Source organism: Peromyscus californicus, unplaced genomic scaffold, assembly GCF_007827085.1.
Source record: "Peromyscus californicus insignis strain IS unplaced genomic scaffold, ASM782708v3 Scaffold_9__1_contigs__length_137607984, whole genome shotgun sequence".
Taxonomy (NCBI): domain Eukaryota; kingdom Metazoa; phylum Chordata; class Mammalia; order Rodentia; family Cricetidae; genus Peromyscus; species Peromyscus californicus.
In genome coordinates this window covers 131,726,226-131,740,642 of record NW_026294617.1, presented here as the reverse complement: position 1 = coordinate 131,740,642, position 14,417 = coordinate 131,726,226, and the positions used below count along the sequence as shown (strand labels likewise).

The following is a 14,417-nucleotide window of genomic DNA, read 5'->3' as shown; positions in this document are numbered from 1 at the left end:
CTGTTGTTGTTGCTGCTGTTGCTGCTGTGTTTGCTGTTGTTGTTGTTGTTGTTTGGCTGCTTTGTTTTGTTTTGTTTTTTATTTTTTTTTCTTTCATACTGCTTTCCAGGGAACGCCAGCCTATCCACCACTGTGGTGACAAGATCTAGTCCCTAAGAGTCCTAATCACTTCTCCCTCAACACCAATATTCTTTACCTAAGCTTTACAAAGAGTAATAGTAACCAAAAGTCAAAAAAAATCTGTCAAGAGTAGGAAAGGCATTTTAGGAAATAATTGGGAAGCCACAAAAACATAATGTGATAGATGAAGATATAAGAACTGTTTCTAGAAAACATATGAGATAAGAGGCTGAGTTGAAGCCTGCATGGCCCTTCTTACAAAATGAGCACAAATAGCATGATTGTCTAGTGTACTAGATGCTGGAACACCCGCTATTCAGGACAGTATGTCTGTGAATCCAGAGTACTGGCTCAGCTAATGTAAACTTCTGTGACAGCTTCTTCCTTGGTCCCCCATTCCCTGACATCGCCTCCACCAAACCTTCCCAGCACCCCACCAGAGACCTTGCCGTAAGATGCATCTTACATTACTTCTCCTTCACTGGCTTCCCATTCCTTCTGATAATGAAAAGCTCAGCTCTTTACAACCCCACCTAGCTGCCCCCGGTTCAACCTTTCTCCTCATCTTTTTATCTATGTAGTCCAAACAAAACACTCCTTATGACCTCATCTGGACCCTTTTACGTTTTCCCCAAAATATTCTTTGCTTCTTCAAATCCTCTGGGTCCATTTTTCTATTCATCTTTCATGTACATGCTTCTGTTTTATGGGTTTGCTTGTTTGTACACAGGGTGTCTTATAGCCAAGGCTGGCTTTGAACTCACTGTGTAGCCAAGGATGATTTTGAGCTTCTGATCATCCTGCCTCCACTTCCAGAGTGCTGGGAGCACAGGTCTGCAACACTCCATTCAGGTAGTACTAGGGACTGAACCTGAGGCTTCACAAATGCTGAGCAAGCATTCTCCAGACTGAGCTGCAAGTCCAGCCCAAAAGCTGCTTCTTACTTGACCCCCTAAGAAAGGGGAAGAACCTTTTCTGCATTTCCCAATCTCCATCTCTTTCTGCTACCACAGAACTCATTGCTAATGGTCATGGCTGCTTGTTCACATCCCACTCTAGTCACCAGATGATAAGGTAATAAGATGGTAATAACAATGTTTATCTTATCTACCTGGTATCCTAGCACTGAGCACTAAGCCTAGTACCTGGAAATTGTTGATAAATGCTATATTGGATAAATATGGTACAAATATCTAAGTAATACAATCCTGTAGTAACCTACAAGGGTTAATTTGAACCCCTAGGTCCAACCTTCTTGAAAATCTTTCTGTAAGAAGTATTGGCATGTGTTAAATACAGCTTACCACCAACCTACCCTTAGTGATGGTGGGTGGTTGCTGCCTCTATTATTTCTTCCCTACTGACTAATAAGAACTCATGGTATAAGCTTCGCACACTTTACATCACCCTTCTGTTCTTTTCACTGTTCAGATACAGTCAGTCAGCTATCACAGTCCCCATGCCCAAAATCAGTAGAGTAACGATTCTCAGAGCATCACCTCCCACCACTGCTGGCCTCCGGAGCATCTTAGAAGAAACTGTACTATCCTAGACACCCAGTTTAGACTGTCCTAAAATGAACTGCTTTACTTCCCCAATGCCTCTGTCCATTTGCTTCTTTTTACGTTTGAGGACAAATTTTCCAGGGGATGGTATGTCCTGTAACTGCCAATCAAACCTTGACTCTCACTGCTCCTTAGTCGCACAAGAACGGCCCCAGCCAGTCCTGCTGATGCCACTCTTTTCCACGCCTAGTACCAGTGACACAGACATTTCCCGGGAGCTTCTCCACATTCCGCCAGACACCACACCTAGCAAATAAGTGTTGAATACTTTTCACAGTCCACAGTCCCAGCCTATGATCTGATGCAAAGAGGGCTCACTTACGAAACTGAATCAGAAATAAGGCCGATGTCTATGCTGTAGAGGGTGAGAAGCTGCATTCACGTGGGAAGCGAGGCTGGCTTCTCTGGAGTTTATCAGAACGAGAGGTCTCATGATCAGACCTTGGGGTGGGAGTGAGAGCATTAGACAGAGACAGTAAAACATATGGAGAGCTAAACATGATGGGGTCTTAGGGAAGGAGAGGGAGAGGCTTCCCTTTAAAGCTGGGAGAGAAGCTCGGAATAGAGAGAGGGGAGAGGGAGAGGGGCAATGACCTGGGTTGTCTAGTGGAGCCTCTTCCCAAGCAGCTTTTACAACATTCTCCTCTGAGGAGTCACGCAGGAGAGAGCTTACTTCTTACTACCTTTCAGAGCGGCAGAAGTTCCACATCACTCCCTTAACTCTGCACCGCACATGACAAAGAGCATGGACGAGTCAGGAACTATAAAGTGAGAGCGTCAAGTCCCAGCACTGACATCTTAGCTCTGTCCCAGAGAGAGCTGCAGGGAGCAGGCCTCATTAGGCATGGGATCTGGCCTGGAGGTGTGGCCTGTATTCTAAAAACCTGGACACATGGTGGAAAAGCTTGCATTTGAAAAGAGAAGGAACAGCTGCTATGATTAAGAAGTAGAACTTGGTTTCCTTCCCATGGTCTTAAAAACCTACTAAATTTGGAAAGCCACAGTTCCAAAGAATCTGCTACAGCTGTATCATGATGTGTTCCTCACAATATAAGTATAGGAAGCTACCTACACAATCCCTGTGATCAGTAAGCATAGAAGCAGCTACACAGGCCCCTGCTGGAGGACTGGGAAGGTGCATGCACATAGAAGTCAGGCCATGGAAATGCTAGCTGGCTTTGCTCGCCTGAACCTAACCTGCTGCTGTTAGCCAGATCGCTTCAATTTTTTGAGATTTATTTTTAAGTGAAAAATTTTGAAGTGAGCATATTTATTGTGTTCAGCAACATGATTGCCAAAACGTTCTTGACCACTGAATGCCTCTTGAGAGTTCAATGAGCTAATACCACAAAGACCATGTCTGAGGCACAGGTGACCTGCTCAGCCCTCTAGGGCAATGCTTGGGAACTGATCATATGCCCAGAAACAGAGCTTCTTAAGGAATATTCCCCATCTCCCCAGCCCCACCCCCACCTCCTACCCTTGGAGCTGAAAAACACACAGCTCTGGGTGAGGAGCTGGGAGGACCCACAGACAGTCCTCATTCCACTGTAGGAGGGGCCAGTGCTGCTGGTGTCTGCCACCCTTCCTGCAAAGGCCTTACTGGTTCTCAACCTGTGGGTCGTGACCCTTTCACAGGGGTTGCCTAAGACTACTGGAAAGCACAGATATTCGCACTATAATTCATAACAGTAGCAAAATTACAGTTACGAAGTAGCAACAAAAACAATTTTATGGTTGGGGATCAGTACAGCATGAGGAACTGTATTAAAGGGTCTCAGCATTAGGAAGATTGAGAACCACTGCTGTCATGGGAATGACCCTCTTGCAATCTCCAGGTTCCGTTTCTTTTGCTCCTTAACAAGGAGCCTTCCAGAAATACTGCCTTGGCAATTGGATTTCCAATGGCAGCTAAAGCTTTCAGTACCCTCTTCCCACTACATTAATCACTCAACAATAGACATTTATTGAACCTTTTATACGAGAAGTAGACTGAAAGCCTCTGGCCTTATATAATCAAGAACCAGATAAATGAATACAAAAACGACGTGCAGAATGCTGAGCTCAAACACGGGCTGATTTCTTGAGACTTCAGTTGCCTTACCTGCAAAATGAGGATGGGAACAGAGCAGCGGGTGTTTAACCCTTCTGGCACACCATAGTCCAGAACACAGTCAGCCCCAATAAACCCAAGCTGGGCACTCCATCTCCTGAGGGAGGTAGCTCACCAAGTGACTTCCTCTGCACCAGACCAATCATCCCCAGTGTCAACCACATCATCAGTAACAGCATCACATGAAGATGTGTTAGAACACAAACTCTGAGCTCACTCAACCTTTTTAATAAAAATGTTGGGGGTACAACTCAGAAATCAGAGTTCTAACAAGCTCTTCAGGTGATTATCAAACACCCTTGAGGTTAATTATTATCATTTCATTTATTTAACCAGAGCAAGAGCAGATGTACCAGGATATGCCTATGGAGGTCAGAGGACACTTTCTGGGGGTCTGTTCTTTCCTTAAGTTGTGTGGGTCCTGGAGATCGAACTTGGCTTGTCAGGCCTGAAGGCAAGCGCCTTTACCTGCTGAGCCATCTCACAGGCACACACCTTTGAGTTTTGATTGATCAATAAATATCCTTCCAGCTCCAAAATAAGAGCTTTTGGAAAACTTCTTAAAGCCTATCAGAAACTAGAAATGCAAGCTCTGGAAACCCAGCATTTGCTTCACTGTGGTCTCGGTGTGGTAGCTTGAAAGAAAATGGGCCCCAAAGGGAGTGGCATTATTAGGAGGTGTGGCCTTGTTAGAGTAAGTGTGTCACTGTGGGGGTGAGCTTTGGGGTCTCATATATGCTCAAGATACTGCCCAGTGTCATGGTCTACTTCCTGTTGCCTTTTGATCAAGATGCAGCAGGCACCATGTCGGCCTGTACTCCCCCATGCTCCCTGCCATGATGAAAATGAACTAAATTCTGAAACTGTGAGCCACCACCTCAATTAAATGTTTTCCTTTATAAGAGTTGCCATGGTCAACTCTTCACAGCAATAGAAACCCTAACTAAGACCCTCAGCCTTGACAACTTTAGGGAGAACACATCACTTGATGTCCAGAGTTGATGCAGTTAAACAGTTCAGGCATGTGCTCCCTTGCAGGGTGTAAGGCTGGTGGGATTTCAGCTTGTCCCGTATCACCTTCTACCTAAAACTGCAACCACCACCCCACCCTGCACCGCACCGCCCACCCCACCCCACTCCCAGCCCATTTCCTCTCCTGCTTCACTTTTCTTCTTCACCACTCTTGCTGGCATGCTGCACACCTCACTTGTTGCTCTGTTTACAGTCTCCTTCCACGAGGATACCGCACTATCAGGTGAAAACTCTGTCTGTTTTGCTAAGAGCCGTATCCCCAGTGTCTAATATGGGATCTGACGTGTGAGAGCCACCCAAACAGGGCTGATTAGGTAAAGAGATAAGTAAGTGTTAACTTAATGGTATTATAATCAGTGTTTCCTATGGAAACTTGACAGTTTCTACTTCCCATTTATTGTTACAAATTGCGCTCATGTCTTATTTCATGTTTTACTCAAATTCTGTCCCACATCTAAAAGACCCTCTATTTAGTCAATCCATTTTCCTTTGGCCCTGCTCAAGGTCTCCGTCACCTGAGATTCTTTGCCCACGTGTGACTCTATAACTGTAGACATCTGAATGTCTCTCTTCCTCACTGTGTCTAAGGCACAGCTCAGTTCGGACACCCGACATGGAATCAGTGGAGTGAGCACTATCTAAGGGGTGTGTGGAGGGAGGTGGTGGTCCCCATGCAGTGGAGTGAGCACTATCTAAGGGGTGTGTGGAGGGAGGTGGTGCTCCCCATGCAGTGAAGTGAGCACTATCTAAGGGGTGTGTGGAGGGAGGTGGTGGTCCCCATGCAGTGGAGTGAGCACTATCTAAGGGGTTTGTGGAGGGAGGTGGTGGTATTCGTGCAACAAGAACTACATGGGAAACAGAGCATAAAGGAAGCAATAGAGAGATCTCACTGCTAGTTACATTGCCCTCACAAACTAAACATGGCAATTTACATTTTACAATTTACACCTTGATGCAAATCGGCTCAGACTTGCCCAATGATCTCAAAAAGGCTGGGCTTCCTTGCTTTCAAACTTCGAATCTCCTTAAGAAGAGTAGTTCCTGAGTGGGAAAAATAAGAATATATCATGAAAGCAGCAGCTAGTCAACCCAGACAGAGTCTGTCAAATTCACAGGAGACCAATATTTACCATCTTTGCCCCGTGCCTCCTGCTAGCTGGGTCTGCAAGACACTTCCCTATCACTGTCCCTGCTCAACATGCCACAAAGACATGACCAGCTTGTCAGGTCTGACGAAGAAGGGGCCACCCAGCTGTCAAGCTAGCATAGTATAATCATCTTTCTTCTAAAAACAAAGGAAGCTGATGCTGAGAAATGTGGCTTCTCTCTCTCTCTCTCTCTCTCTCTCTCTCTCTCTCTCTCTCTCTCTCTCTCACACACACACACACACACACACACACACACACACACACGTACACTCACACACATACACACACACACACACACACACACACACACACACACACTGACAGAACCAGCCTTGTGACTTTTTATCCAGGAATACCTGCCCTTATATTTTAATCCATTTCTAAAATTCATAAATTCCCATTCCAAAGCAATCAAAACATGAGATACCAATGACAGAGGGCCTTCATATTAACGCTCATAAATACAATGGTGAAATGAAAAATGACAGCTTTCAGTAGAGTGGCAGACAGGGTTGGTCAGCCTGCCATTTTCCAGTTTAGTTTATTTACCTAAACCTAGAATGTGTCATGACTAGAAATAGGCAAAACAGAATATTATAACTCCACTGTTCCTGAAAGAGGTGGGGGAATCTTCATTATTACTAGAAACTGGGCTCAAGTTCAGTCCTGAAGTAACATAGTACATGTAGTTTTAGGTGATTTTTTCCTCTCAATAATCACAAAGCACCCTTTTGAACATGGTTTTAACACTAAATTTAAATTTTAAGAAAACTCACATTAGAGAGGATCTAAAGAAGAGCAGAAGGAGATGAACATCTGCCGTCCTATAAATGAAGACCATGTCATCACCATGAAAATAACACTCACATTTTGGGGTTGTGACTTTTCCAGACTCTTTCCAAATGACCACAGTCACCTTCACAAGAGAGCTCGGATGAGCCTGCCAACGTGCACCTCGCCAGCGGGTAAGTCCACACCATGTTTGTAATTCCACTTCCTGGTTTTAGGTGTGAGGCAACTGAAGCTGGTTTTCTGGAGAGACGGAACCCCACATCATCTCACACACCTAGAGACTGCGTCTGCTCTAACCAAGGACGCCATGATGCCCACCAACGGTGTGTGGCTTCATAGTCAACGCATCTGCTCTAACTGAGGATGCCATGACGCCCACCAACGGTGTGTGGCTTCATAGTCAACGCATCTGCTCTAATTGAGGACGCCATGACGCCCACCAACGGTGTGTGGCTTCATAGTCAACGCATCTGCTCTAACCGAGGATGCCATGATGCCCACCAACGGTGTGTGGCTTCATAGTCAACATGTCTGCTCTAACCGAGGACACCATGACGCCCACCAACGGTGTGTGGCTTCATAGTCAACGCATCTGCTCTAACCGAGGATGCCATGACGCCCACCAACGGTGTGTGGCTTCATAGTCAACACGTCTGCTCTAACCGAGGACACCATGACGCCCACCAACGGTGTGTGGCTTCATAGTCAACGCATCTGCTCTAACCGAGGATGCCATGACGCCCACCAATGGTGTGTGGCTTCATAGTCAACGCATCTGCTCTAACCGAGGACGCCATGACGCCCACCAACGGTGTGTGGCTTCATAGTCAACACATTAGCGCAGTTGTGTCACCTGCCACAGTCCGAGCAGTGGGCTCTAGCTGCAGACTTTTCACCCCGGAGGGTGAACCCCACCCATCCTTAAGGCAACAGGAGGAGAGTCGCTGCTTTGCTGCAGGCACAAGGCCATAAAGGAACATCGCAACAGCCTGCTGAGGCCCAGGATCTGCTCGGTGCCTGCTCCATGGGAGACTGTCCTACCAGCTGGAAAGAGCAGTGGGAGTCCCAGTGGCCCGGAAATCATCCTACCACAAACTCACTGGCTCAGAGAACAGAGAAGGCCATGTCAATTCTCATTTCACCAGCCCGGGGTCACAGGGATGCCATGGGTTGAGGTCAAAACTGCAACAAAATCAAGAGTTATAGCCAGATCCCAATCAAGTTATTCAGGGCATAGACCCTTTAAACAAACGGAACAGTCATGGCTTCCAGATAATAGGTCAGTCCTTCTTGAAGATGGACCTGGAGCACTCCACTTTCTGGCCAAATGGTTTCTAAACTCAAACTGAGTCACTTTTCAGTCAATACACTGTTGAGAGACTCCTTCCTGGAGGACATATAAATAGCATCTACGCCCTCCTCCTAAAGTTCCAACCACAAACCAAAGTATGATTCCACCAGAGTTCATCATGTGGAAGCCATGAATTTATGGAGCTTATTTAGAGAGTGTGGACCAGGGGCTGCTGGCAGGAGTGTGGTGATCTCCAAAGCAGCCTCAACAGAAGGTCTTCATCCAGTGTGGATGATGACTTCCCCACAGCTACCTAGATGACGTCCCTTCCCATCAAGTTGTTCTGGTCTGCGCTCTAGTAGCTTCTGAGACCCAGAGGACACATGCAAGTATGACAGAAATGCACAGATGGATGGAGGGCTGGATATTCAGGTGAAGTCCCTCCTAGTCTAAGAAAGTATCAATAGTCAGCAAGTCAGCTGTGATGATCTTCTGTAAGCTGGCACAGCTGAGCCAATGACCATGGTGGCTGTTTTGCCCAGATGACCCAGTTCTGTGAAACACAGCTGGAAAAGGGGACAGGCACTGCTCACCCAGCAGAAACACTTCTAGTTGGCACCTGAGATACCATTTACAGCCACCAAGGGCCCTTTAAGGTACTGCTGATTCATTACAAAATCCAAGTTCTTTGAATGCATGCTGCTCCCCAACATGGTAGGTACAGAGATATTTTGAGAAGTCAAACAATTTGATTTAGGGTCTCTTCTCAGCTCTCATAGCCATGAGCAAATTAATTCCCATATCTGAGGCCAATTTTTTTTTTAATTTACTCTGAAATAATCATGGTAAGAGTTCAGTTCCTATAACCTGGGGATCGCAGAAAAATACACAGGAAAACTGCCCAATAAAAACACTTAACCCATGATAGAAATTAAATAAAAATTAATTCCATTTCTCCATTACCTTTTTCTATCAAAGAAAAATAATCTATCAAAATGTATTTTGAAGGTAGCTGTGATGGCACTTCCTATAAACCTAGTGTTCTGTTAGCAGGAGCAGAAGGGTCATAGTTTTGGGGCAAATCTGGATTACACAGGAAGACCCTGTCTCAAAACCCTGCTGGGTAAGGCTTACGCGAAGCATGCCAATGGATCACCAGTGTGACTGGACTTTGATTGTTGATTGGAAACAGCTGCTATCCCTGTACGTAAACCCGAGTTGAGTCGGAATAGATTGTAACTGTAATCTCAGAGGTGAGCCTTGCAAACTGCTTCCATCACAAGGCTTTGGTTCTGCTGAAGCAGGCTGCTCCTTCAGTTCTGTTTTCACAAAGCCCACGATGGTAGAAAAGGAAGGGAGGAAGATGAGGGGCTCTTCCGTATCTGCCTCGTTTGTATCAGATAACATGTGGGTTCAGAATTGTTCTCCTCACCTGTCCAACAGTGCCTGGTTGTGAGCCCTGAAAGCATGCATTTTGTGTGGGAAGGAAATATGCACAGTTTGGCAAACAAATGGCAGGGACACCTGTTAACCCCTAAGAGAGTGGGTAGGGACAGTCCTATGGCCAAGATGGCAGCAGGCATGTCCTGCTATGTCACCAACCTGAGTGTAACCACCAGTGACCCACAGGAGGTGGGCCTGTGGGCAGGCTGTTGGGAAGACAGGGAAAAGAAGGAAGGAAGGAAGGAAGGAAGGAAGGAAGGAAGGAAGGAAGGAAGGAAGGAAGGAAGGAAAGAAGGGAGGGAGGGAGGGAGGGAGGGAGGGAGGGAGGGAGGGAGGGAACTAGGGTTTAACCCAAATTTTCCATTCTTTTATTCATTCATTGGCCGTTTTCTGGATGTGTTGAGAACTCAGGCATTGTTCTACTCACTGTAGACATGAGGACATGAAGATTTCTTTCTTTTGAATCCTATTTCATGAGGAGGACAGCAATGGAAACATAATTATAAGACAATAACAAGATGCAGCTAATGCACATATGACATAGCATGAAGCCCAAAGAAAGAAGCAGTCCATCAGCTAAGCAAAGATATGATGATTTTACGTGTTCTGAAATAGGCCAGTGTTGGCGTAAGTGATTAAAAAATAAAATCCTAGCTAATAGAAATAGAATTCTAAAGAAATGAAAAAGAAGAACAGCAGACAGGAGAAAAAAGAAATGGATCTAAGTCGACTGTCTGTCTTGGAGTTGAGGAAAAGGCGTTCTAGTCTTTACCTTCATTCCTGGGGTCTTTGTGTTTGAATTTCATGATTTTAGCCTTATTGAGTCTGCCTAAACATGTGGATTTCTATTTTGCACAACAGCATATTTTTTGAGAGAACGTATGACTGCTGGAATACACACACACACACACACACACACACACACACACGGAGATGGGGAGGGTGTTGGCTTAAATATACAGATGCACAGATGAATGTAGATTACAGGGAGATAGCTTCTTGCTTTTGGAAATACTACTTAGGATGCTAATTCTTAACTTTTACAATAAAATGTCATCTTCCAAGCAATCTCCTAACAGTAGTAAAAGTAAAGCACACAGCACTTAGCAAAATTAAGATGTTAATACAAATAAATCCTCGGTGTACTCTTAAGACTGCCATAATAACTTTCTTTCAACTGGAGACATAAAGAGGGAATTGTGGCGTTTCCATTTAGCTAAAGTAGAAAATGTGGGAGGCTGCCAGCTTGAAAACCCAATTTAAATGTCTATTGCCTTTGTTGCAAGCACACAACCTCGGAACATAAAATTCACATCAATTTGGGCAAAATTTATTCTTTCTCTCTGAAGCAATTGTTGGAGCTAACTGGTTTGCCCGAGCCTCATCCTCATCCCCTCCGACATTAGCATTCCTTGTGTCCCTCAGACCATAGGTTGCCTGGGATCTATGTACAGGACCCTGGTGTCCTCTCGGTGCCCGCTCCTCATTCACAGGAGCAATTGTGCATTCTGAGATGGAAGCAAGATACACTGACCTGCTCTAGATGCTGGGACCACACTTACCCGGGACACCTTCTCACTGACTATTCTCAAGACTTGTCCTGGTGGGCATTTGTCATACACAACATGGCCTGACAAACTCAAAAGACATACTCGTGATGTCACCAATATCCACCCATCTACAACGGCATCAAATCCTGAACGTGCCTCTGTAATACACTCCAGTCACACAGCTAGAGCTTCTTCCATGCCAGGGTTTCACGTGCCCTGTCTTAGTTACCTCTCTACTGCTGTGACGAAACACCCTGACAAAGGTAACTTGAGGAGGAAGGGTCTGGGTCACAGTTCTAGCGGGCACACAGTCCATCCTGGCAGGAGTCAGACAGGAGCAGGAAACTGGCTGGCCACATTGCATCCACACTCAGAAAGCAAAGAGTGAACAAGAAATGGGGTCAGGCTGACAGCTTTAATGCCTGGCCCCATTTCTTTCCAGGTGGCATCTCCTGAAGGTTCCATAACCTTCCCAAACAGAACCACCATCTGGGGACCCAGTGTTCAAACACCTTGGCCTATGGGGAACATTTCTCATTCAAACCACAATGTATATGGGTATCTACTTAGAACTTCTACTCTGCACACAGCCCCATCTGTCCACGCTGCATAAATCCCTGGTCACTGTTTCTGATGAGTTTCTCTTATTTCATGTCAAGGGTAGCTGCACAGGTCCCTTGTTACTTACTGGGATGTCCTGCTCACAGTGGATGCAGGTGGTAATGCCGGCTTCTTTGCCCTGCTCTAGTGAGTGTGGCAGCCCTGTCCTCTGCTCTGAGATCTTTGTTATAATATGTAGATTTCACTACAGATTCCTAATCAACATGCTTTTTTTACTGTATGTATAAAAACTACCTCCACAGAAGGGGATTTTAAAGAGAAAAAGGAAGAGCTAGGAAGGCAGGTCAGTAAAAGCCCCGTTTCCCAGGATGTACAAGGTCCCCAGTTCGATCCCCAACAGCACAGTGAAATATCAAATAAACAAAGTCTTCATAAATAGGTTGAGCAATGACTCAATCCCAAAGAATGTGACTCATAAATGCTAAAGAGAAAATCATGGATCAGCTTAAAGTCAAAAGGCATGTAAACTACTTGACATTCAGCAGACGCTAGCAGAAGCAGTAATTAGTGGGAGGTTTTTTTCTTTTTTTAAAGCAGATGCTAAAATGAAAACAAAAGATTTGTGTACAATGGTGAAAGCTATGATGTCTTCTACACTGTTAAATATTTGAAGAGAAGAGGTGGGCATTAAATAATAATGGACACGGCCTAGAAAAAGGTCCGATCACAGTCATACCCTGATTCCAGAGCTCCAACAGCGTGTTTCTTTTTGGGGTGGGGGAGGAAAGGGTTTATTTGGCTTACATTTCAACATTGCTGTTCATCACTGAAGGAAGTCAGGACAGGAACTCAAACGGGGAGGATCCTGGAGGCAGGAGCTGATGCAGAGGCCGTGGAGGGTGCTGCTTGCTGGCTGGCTCCCATGACTGGCTCAGCCTGCTTTTTTCTTTCTTTTTTTCCTTTTTTTTCTTTTTTTTTTTTTGTTTGTTTATTTTTCTAGACAGGGTTTCTGAGTGTAGTTTCAGTGCCTGTCCTGGATCTCGCTCTGTAGACCAGGCTGGCCTCGAACTCACAGAGATCCACCTGGCTCTGCCTCCCGAGTGCTGGGATTGAAGGTATGTGCCACCACGGCCCGGCCTGCTTTCTTATAGAACCCAGGATCACCAGCCCAGGGATGGCACCACCCACCATGGACTGGGCCCTTGCCCATTGATCACTAATTGAGAAAATGCCTTACAGCTGGATCTCAACTGGGGCTCCCTCCTCTCTGCTGACTCTACCTTGTGTCAAGTTGACACACAAAACCAGGCAGTACACATGTTATCTGGCCTCTAGACACCCTGCTGTGTGGATCCATGTCTTTCATCTTTCCCCAATGCCTCTACCATCCACAAACTTCCCTAAATACAAGCCTGTACTACTGTATCCGCCCCTGCTCTGCCACACCAGACTTCTAGATGTGTGTCCACTGAGTACGCAGCCCTGTTTACCCATCTTCTCTATTCCATATTCCAGATTCCCCCTTACCTGTACTCAGTTTCCAAAGAGGCCTTCAACACATGCTGCTGTACCCCTCTTTTTTAGAGTCTGACACAGCTCACAAGTGGTCACAGCATCAAAATCAGCTCATGTCGTGGCCACATTCTTACAGGACCATTATCTCTACTCCCATACCATACATCACCATACTAATGCCCCTTTGATGTGTCCTCCCTGCTGGAACTCAGGCATAAGCCTCTCTATACACTTCCCACACTGCCTCTCCTCCAATAATCCTTGGTCTGACACAGCCAGTTGCTTCCTGCATGTCCCAAACCCTGTATTCAATGTCTACCCCTAACCTGGGCTGGTGCATCTACTGAGAATCCTCTGCCTCTCTGGTCTGACCTGAGAGGAATGGGTCAATATGCATCTTGTACATCTTGTACATAGAGGTGGGGGAAGAGAGGAAGCTTCTTTCTAGTCAGCATGGGATGGGCTCTTGTGTTTACTTCGAAACAGTAGGACCTGAGGCAGAAGGACTCCTAGTACCATGACTGAGCCATTGAAAGGAAGGACAGTGACGAGACCTGGGGGCAGCCTGGGTGACTGTTCACACTCCTCCTCCTCCCATGAATGCTCAGAATCTCCTCTTTGTATATTTGGTGCAGATAAGAACAAAGACTTTTTTTCAAGGCAAGGTTAAATGGGGCAGTGTGCTCTGTTTTCAGGCCACAAGCTGATCTAAACTATAATAAGCTCTTAGCCATTGGTAACCCACTTTTTAAAAAATATCTATTTATTTATTTGTGTTTTATGTGCATTGGTGTTTTGCTTACATGTATGTCTCTGTGAGTGTGTTGGATCTCCCGGAACAGGAGTTACAGACAGTTATGAGCTGCCGTATGGGTGCTAAGAATTGAAGCTGGCTTTAACTGCTGAGCCGTGGCTCCAGCCCCGGTAACCCGGTGTTAGCTAACGTGTGTGAGAACTACTGAAAACTGTCATTCATTGTGCATGGTTACAACCATCATTACCTCAGCCTGTGAGACATGATTACAATCCTTCCACTGATGAACAAATAGTTTTAAAATACCAAAATAATCATCTCTAAGCATGTTAACAATATGCATCTATTCATAAAAATTGTCCTGTAAATTGTTCATTCAACTTGGAGTCAACAACATCCACATGTGGTAGGTATATTATCTGTCCCAGCATCCCCTGTGATACATGGCCAGGATGGGAAGTGAATCACTGACACTCACACAGAGCAAGGACTCTGCAGTCTTCAGGAACATGCATGGATTCACGTATATTCGT

General features: G+C 45.6%; 1 protein-coding gene across 5 annotated transcripts in view; it reads right to left on the bottom strand.

Moving 5' to 3' along the window:
• Slc44a5 (solute carrier family 44 member 5) overlaps nucleotides 1-14,417 on the bottom strand; it is a 316,279-nt gene that overhangs the window by 222,815 nt on the left and 79,047 nt on the right. The window lies entirely within an intron of this gene.